Source organism: Bos indicus x Bos taurus, chromosome 24, assembly GCF_003369695.1.
Source record: "Bos indicus x Bos taurus breed Angus x Brahman F1 hybrid chromosome 24, Bos_hybrid_MaternalHap_v2.0, whole genome shotgun sequence".
Lineage (NCBI taxonomy): Eukaryota > Metazoa > Chordata > Mammalia > Artiodactyla > Bovidae > Bos > Bos indicus x Bos taurus.
Window position 1 is genome coordinate 28,246,637 of NC_040099.1, and position 8,648 is coordinate 28,255,284.

At 38.5% G+C, this 8,648-nt stretch overlaps 1 pseudogene; it reads left to right on the forward strand.

Annotated features, from left to right (window-relative positions):
- The first annotated feature begins 5,217 nt into the window (after positions 1 to 5,217).
- On the forward strand, positions 5,218 to 5,566 carry LOC113882810 (annotated as a pseudogene).
- Positions 5,567 to 8,648: the final 3,082 nt, after the last annotated feature.

The following is an 8,648-nucleotide window of genomic DNA, read 5'->3' on the forward strand; positions in this document are numbered from 1 at the left end:
CATGGAATTTCCCCGGCAAGCATACGTTAATGGCTTGCGATTTCCTTCTTCAGGGGATCCTCCCAGATCAGGGATCAAAGCTGCATCTCTTGTGTCTCCTGCATTGGCAGGCAGATTGTTTATCACTGAGCCACCAGGGAGCCTCAAGGAGCCTACAAGTTTGGGGGCTATTAAAATTAGATTCCATACCACTTGCTCCATCCCCATAGTTATATAATCTCTCAAGTAGCAGGGATCTGAAAAAAAAAAAACAATAGGGCATGAAAGAAAAGTTTATACTATTTTTAATAAACTCTTGCATAATCATGTCAGGCAAAGTTCTAAGCAGTTTACAGATGTCACTTCAGGTAATCCTTATAAAAATCTGTGATCTATATATCTTATTATTCACATTTTATAGATGAGGAGTTTTTGATTCAGATGGGGAAATGATGGGCCTGGGATTCAGCTTAGGCAACCTCACTACAGAGGATCTTTTGCTTTTTGTTGTTGCTGTTTAGTTGTTAAGTTGTGTCCTATTCTTTGGGATCCCATGGACTTTAGCCCACTAGGCTCCTCTGTCCATGGGATTCTCCAGGGAAGAATACTGGAATGGGTTGCCATTTCCTTCTCCAGGGGATCTTCCCAACCCAAGAATCAAATCCACATCTCCTGTTTGGCAGGCGGATTCTTTACCACTGAGCCACTGAGGCAGCCTCTTTGCTTCACCAATGGCCAAAGAAATTGAAAAAGGAACACTGACTTAAACAATTAAGTACATTTCCCTAACAACAAAAAAGATACAAAACTTTTAATATGCTAATATGCATTGGTGACTCTCAAAGAAATATATATGGTAATCAGGGTTTCCTGTAAAGTTTGACTGCAGAATTGAAAAAAAGTATCTTTTTTCAGGAATTCTTTTCATAAGAATTGTACTCCTGGAAAAAGTCTCTGAGGGAGAATGGAAAAATATAAATAAATATTTTAAATCATATAGATCTGTTTTCTATAAAAGTGTTTCAGTAATGGATTAGAAAAGAAAATAACTATAAATGACTTAATTTCAGAGATGCTAAGTGACAATTTTAGGCAATTTATTCTGGAGGAAATAAAAAACTTTAAGATGAAGAATTCAAAAAAATTTTTTTTTAAGTTTAAAGTTTAAAATACGAGTAGGAAAAGCATTTCTCTTAGTCTTGATGAGTGCAACTTTGAACATCTGTCTACTTGAACTTATTTAAGATTCCAGGGCACATTTTACAATTCTGAACACTGTTACCCACTCTGAATAATTGATTCCCTCCCACCTAACTCCCTGTAGAATGTCAGTTGAAAGAGATATTTCCACTTTCTGTTGTAAACCATTACAGTTATTGTTCCTATTAGGCAATTGATCCATTAACTTTCAAAAGTGATGCATTTCAATACTGGATAAAATATTTGCTTTTATATAATCTCATTAAGATATCTCTGGAGCCTTCTGAATGATATAATCTACATGAATACTGATTTAGTAATTGCAAGTACTACTAAGGCTTAGCTGGGAAAACAATAGACAACACATCATTATAATTACAAACATGTTCATAATCCTTTAGCATTTACAAAGTGCCTTCTCAAATCTGATCCTCAATCTTTGTGAAATAGGAGAGGTATCAGTGTCCTCAATTTGTGGAGGAGAAATGTAAATTCCAGAAAATAAGGAAATTACCAGCATTCATACAAAGAGAAGTTAGTAAAACTTGGATTTGTGTTTTATTCTACATTTCTTACACAATGCGGCTTCATGATTACCCAAAGCATTAACATAAAATGGATAATAATCTTTCACATAGTTTATTTCTTTGTGTGCTTATTTTTAAATAAACAGATTGGGCTGAGTAGATGATTTTCAAATTTGCTGTCTAAAGTGGTGCGGTCCAGCACTTCTAACAGATTTGTATCTTTCTTTAAGTAAAATACATGTTTCTTCCCTGAATTCATATACCTGAATCCCTACTATAAAGTGAAGGAAGGAAGGAAAGAAGAAAATGAGGGAGGAAAGGAAGGAGGAAGGAAAGAAGGGTCATGCAGAGAACTATCCTTGTCTATAATGGGAAATGCATCACCTCTGTTGCCATTTCTTATTTCTTCTTCCCAGCCTGCCACCTTATCCTTCAAATCTCAGTATGGACCGTGGAACCCTCCCTCACATGAGTTTCATTCCTGGCTATGTGAACTTAGTTTATTAATTTTCAATTTTTATTTTATATTGGAGTATACTTGATTTCCCTGGAGGAGGGCATGGCAATCCACGCCAGGATTCCCCATGCACAGAGGAGCCTGGCAGGACACAGTCCATGGGGTCACAAAGAAGTCGGACATGGCTGAGCGACTAAGCACACAATTGATTTACCAGTTTGTGTTAGTTTCAGATATATGGTAAAGTGAATCAGTGATATATATACATATATCAACTATTTTTCAGATTCTTTCCCCACATAGGTTATTATAAAATATAGAGAAATTAGCCTTATAGCGCAGAATTTAGAGAAATCAATTTTACTATTCTTTGTCATGCTCATTCTCTTTGCATATGTGCAAAGAAGGCATTCTTGTGCCAAAGATATTTGTAGCTATTACTGAAATAGACTACACTTCAGGGAATTTAAAGGAAAGGGCACTTAATTAAGGCTTTGGGACTATACAAGCCGTAATTCTTGAACTTGCTCTTGGTAAGCGTCTTGATTTTGTTGCCGTGGTAGGCCATATGATATTTCCTCATTAAGTGTATTTTCCACAAGACACTTGGTTACCTTTTAGCAGATAATGAGCGTGGCAAGCAACACCTTCAGTTTTCATGGCCTAGATCAAGCATACTATGTTTTTATTGTGAATATCAATATAAAATGAAAATATCTAGTTGTGTCCAACAGGACAGGTAGTTATTCATAAATAAATAGATTCAAAAACAGAAAGTAGTCAGAGAAACAGTAAATAAGGGCCTTGCTTCTATTTCAAATGTTGATTTCTTAACATCACACTGTTTCTTCCTTATACCGAGTGTGCTTTCACTAAAGCATTTCTTTTGTTCAAATGTTGGTACCTAACTACCAGATGTGCACTTGCATCTTCCCACGTGGAGATGTAATAAACCTTAGACGAGTCACTGAAGCTCTACCTGCTTTGGTTCCCTTATTTCTTAGACTGTGATAATAGAAGTAATGCCTACACTAGAAAGGCTTAAGAAAGGTTTAGAAAGGTATGAAGAAGCAAACGAGTAAATGCATGCAAAGTGCCATGGTGATTAGTATATGTGTTCAGGCTTACCAGGTGGCACAGTTGGTAAGGAATCAGCCTGCCAGTGCAGGAGATACAAGAGACACAGTTTCATACCTGGGTCAGGAAGATACCCTGAAGAAGGAAATTGCAACTCACTCCAGTATTCAATTAATAAATGTTGTTTTCATTAATATAGGTCCAGCTTAGCTTAGTACATTAATGGAAGTACTACCAAGGGAGACTTAAGAAACAAATATTAAGATCCCATAATTGTCAGTGAGTCTTGGGTTCCCATTTCCTTAAAGCACATCTTCTTACAGTGTATATATTTTTCATCAAGAAAAGAAACATTAGGGAATTCCCTAGTGATCCAGTGGTTAGGACTCTGTGCTTTCACTGCCAAGGGCCCTGATTCAGTCCCTGGTAGGGGAACTAAGATCCTGCAAGCCTCACAGTGTGGCCAAGAAAAGAAACAAGAAAAGAGATAATATCAGCCTAAATGGGGAAATATTTCTGAAATATATTATAGTCTTATTCTTCAGACCATTTCATATAAACAGTAAAGAAAAGAGGTGCTTAGTGAACCTTAGTGAGTCAGGGGGAAGTAAGGGAAAGGAGTAGTTACAGAGTTTGAGATGGACATGTACACACTGCTACATTTAAAATGGATAGCCAATTAGAACCTACTGTACAGCACAGGGGGCTTCCTAGTGGCTCAGCAGTAAAGAATCTGCCTGCATTGCAGGAGCCTCAGGAGATGCGGGTTTGATCACTGGATCAGGTAGATCTCCTGGAGAAGGGAATGACAACCCGCTCCAGTATTCTTGCCTGGAGAATCCCATGGACAGAGAAGGCTGGTGGGCTACAGTCCATAGGGTCACACAGAGTCAGACACAACTGATGTGACTTAGTATGCATGCACGCACATATAGCACAGGGGATTCTTCTCAGTGTCTTATGGCAAACTGGATGGGAGTGGAGTTTGGGGGAGAATGGATACCTGTATTATGTATGGCTGAATCCCTTCACTATTCACCTGAAAATATCACCACATTGTTAATCAGCTAAAAATATAAAATATAAAATAAAATAATATAAAATATAAAATAAAATAAAAAGTTTTTTTTAATAGTTAAGAATAAAAAGACAGTGGCAAAAAGAAGAAAAGAGGTGTGTAGAAAAGTCTAACTCAACGTATCAAAATATGTATTGATCAAAGAACTTACAAAGAATAACAGTGATCAGAAAGTATAACAAGTTATCCAACTGGGAAGCAGAGAAAGCTTTAGCAACATGGAAACTGGTGCACAAAATCCAGGGTGGGCTGCCTGGTCCAGGGGAAATTTAGGGAAAACTTTATAAAGAAAGTAAAATTTAAGGTAGGACCTACAAATGTATAGTAAAGAACTAGACAAAGAGTACAGTGGGAGTGAAACCTACAGGTAGATGTGAGAGTGATATTTCAGGCAGAAAATAATATATGTGAAGACTTGGAGGTAAGATTGTATGGAATTTGGGGAGAACTCAGTGAATTTCAATCTTATTGAAATGGAGAGATGTATATGGAATGATATTGTTGAAGTGAGTTGAAGTTGGAATGAGAGCTAAACTGGGAAAAAATAAATGGGCTCCAACAAAGGACGTACATTAACAGTTTGGACAATATCCTAAGGGCAATGATCTAATTTGTATTTTCTAAAGAGGGAAGACTGAAAACAGGGAACAGACAGGAATGAATTACAAAAAGATCAGGTAAGAGCTGGAAGCGATAATCCAGAAAAGGGATGAGGATGGGATGAAAGAGCAATGGATAGTGATGCTAGGAATGAAGGGAAATAAATTTGATTGTATTTGGAAGTATGGAAGGCTAGAAGGTTGTGATCATCTCTGTGATTCTGTCTATATGATATCAGGAGTAGAGAAGACCCTCCCATAATCCCTTGCACTCTTCCTTTCCAGCCCCGACCTGGCAGGATGGCTCCCACAGCTAGAAGTGGTGACAAGAATGGTCAGTCTGCCATCAATGAAGTGTTGACCAGAGAATACACTATCAACATTCACAAGTGCATCATTGAGTGGGCTTCAAGAAGTGTGCTCCTCAGGCACTCAAAGAAATCTGGAAATTTGCCATGAAAGAGATTGGAACCCCAGATCTAAGCATTGACCCCAGGCTCCACAAAGCTGTCTGGGCTAAAGGAATAAGGAATGTCCCATAGCATATCCATGCAAGGTTGTCTGAAGATGAAGATGAAGAATTACCAAACAAGCTCTATTCATTGGTTACCTACTCATCACCATTTTTCAAAATCTACAGTTAATGTAAATTAGAACTAACTGCTGATTGTCCAATAAAGTTATAAGAACCAAAAAAGGAGAAAAAAAAAAAAAAAAGAAGCAAAGATCTAAGGCATAAGCTTCAGGATGGTGTTATGGGAGTAAAGGGCTGAACTGGAATGGGGCAAATACTGAGTATAGATGAAAATGTCAAGAAATTGAGGATCAGGATATGGGTAAAACAGAAGTCACTCCAAATAGCAGAAGAGACCAGTGAGAAATGAAAGATTGTCAGTTAAGTGCTATTTGTTTTTTGTTTTGTTTTTTCAAATTAATGCAGAAAGAGTTAAACATCAGTGGCTAAAACAAAGAAAAAGGAAAGGTTATATAGTTTTATACCATGAGCCTCAAAAGCATGTAGAATTCTAAACATTCTTAGAGGTTGTGGTATGAATATGAGAGAGTATGAAGCAAGGAGGACACCTAGTGTATCTTTCCAATTCTGGGGAAAGGAAGAAATAAAACCATGAGGCTACTTCACATGGGGCTTCCCAGGTGGCTCAGTGATAAGAGTCTGCCTGCCAATGCGGGAGCTCCCTGGGTTCCATCGCTGGGTCAGGAAGATGCCTGGAGAAGGGAATAGCAATCCACTCCAATATTCTTACCTGGAAAATCCCATGGACAGAGGAACCTGGTGGTCTACAGTGCAGGGGATCACAGAGTCAGTCGCAACTGAATATGCATGCAATTCACATGCAGAGGTTGAAAATTAGCTCTCATGTGCTCATAGTTTGTTCAGAGCACCCATTTCCCCATAACACCCCAGCCAATGTAGACAAGCTCATTCTTACAACCCTTTTTATCCATTACTTTGGAGATGAAGGGAATAAAAGAACTGAAGGGAAGTTTGTTGCAAATGGGTCTCCAGATAGTTTAGTGGGAAGGTAGAGAGGATCAACTCCTTGCCTTACTGTTTGCTAGCTTTCAATTTCAGATATTCTTGAACCTTGTATTAAACATTGCTGCTGCTAAGTCACTTCAGTTGTGTCCAACTCTGTGCGACCCCATAGAGGGCAGCCCACCAGGCTCCCCCATCCCTGGGATTCTCCAGGCAAGAACACTGGAGTGGCTTGCCATTACCTTCTCCAATGCATGAAAGTGAAAAGTGAAAAGTGAAAGTGAAGTCGTTCAGTGGTATCTGACTCTTAGTGACCCCATGGACTGCAGCCTACCAGGCTCCTCCATCCATGGGATTTTCCAGGCAAGAGTACTGGAGTGCAGTACCATTGCCTTCTCCATGTGTTAAACATTAACCTTAGTCAGACACTGTATAACCCAAGGTTAATTCTGCTGCATGACTCCTGGCATCTCGTTCTACTTCTAGTATTATACTTTGTTGTTCTGTTCAGTCGCTAAGTCATGTCCGACTCTTTGTGACCCCATGAACTGCAGCACACCAGGCTCCCCTGTCCTTCACTATCTCTGAGTTTGCTCAAATTCATGTCCATTGAGGTGGTGATGATATCTAACCATCTCATCCTCTGCCCTTTTTACTCCCCCTCCAGAGGCCCCTCGTCCTGTGCCTCTGTGTAACTGATTTCATCATTTCATGCAACAGTCCTCTAACTTCCTTACTTCTTGTTTTGAGTTCAGGGTAGATTCTGTATATAAAAAAGACTTTGTATAGAGTTTTATGACTTTATTTTAAATCTAACTTTCTGAAGTTCAGTTCAGTTCAGTTCAGTCGCTCAGTCGTGTCCGACTCTTTGCCACCCCGTGAATCGCAGCACGCCAGGCCTCCCTGTCCATCATCAACTCCTGGAGTTCACTCAGACTCACATCCATCGAGTCAGTGATGCCATCCAGCCATCTCATCCTCTGTCGTCCCCTTCTCCTGCCCCCAATCCCTTCCAGCATCAGAGTCTTTTCCAATGAGTCAACTCTTCGCATGAGGTGGCCAAAGTATTGCAGTTTCAGCTTTAGCATCATTCCTTCCAAAGAAATCCCAGGGCTGATCTCCTTCAGAATGGACTGGTTGGATCTCCTTGCAGTCCAAGGGACTCTCAAGAGTCTTCTCCAACACCACAGTTCAAAAGCATCAATTCTTCGGCGCTCAGCTTTCTTCACAGTCCAACTCTCACATCCATACATGACCACAGGAAAAACCATAGCCTTGACTATACGGACCTTTGTTGGCAAAGTAATGTCTCTGCTTTTGAATATGCTATCTAGGTTGGACATAACTTTCCTTCCAAAATCCCTTGTCAGGTACTTAGGTTCAGTTAGCAAATTTTATTCAACTTTTAAATCTAAGAAAACAATAATCTTTAAAGGGCCTTTGAATACTACTTTAAATATTTTAAATAGCATTTATAAATAAGATATAATTTAGATTCATTTTAAACATTTCAATTTTCTGAGAAAAAAATCTCAAGTACTAGAGATTTTTATAAATCCCAGAAACTAATTTATAAATATGATAGAATTTATATAAATGTTCATAACATACTGTACATAAACAGCAAGATTTCAACTTACATCAGCATTCCAAATCAATTACTCAATAACATTTTAAATTGGATTTACAAAGCTGTCACTCAATGATGCCAAATTCTATTAAATTTCACATATACAGAAAGAAATGTATAGATTCTATCCAAAGATAAAAATATCTTCATTTGCTTTTCTCAAAATCTCTCTTTACTTTATTCTAATTGCCCCTAGAGCTGAAGGATGCATAAACACACTAAGAAATATATGTGATGGAAGCAACATATGGCCAGAAATTTTGGCTGGTCATGATCTCTGGACTTCAGAAATCCTGTTCAATTCTCACCACTTGAAACGAAGTCCAATATTATCTCAAGTATTTTTGAGTTTTGTCTATTATTATTTTTCCTGAGTGAGCTCTTGACAGCAACCCTGATCAGACAGAGTAGACACTATCTGGAGCTGCTATGACCATACAGTCCTGACTCCTTGTTACATGCATATAATCACCTGACCCTTTTCTGTACTCATGGAAGTCTGTAGCTTCCACCATGAGTGATAATTAAGATTGGATCTTGCACTTATGTGAGGTATAGGCAAACCTTTTCAACAAATACTAAAGATATGTGTGCTTAATAAGA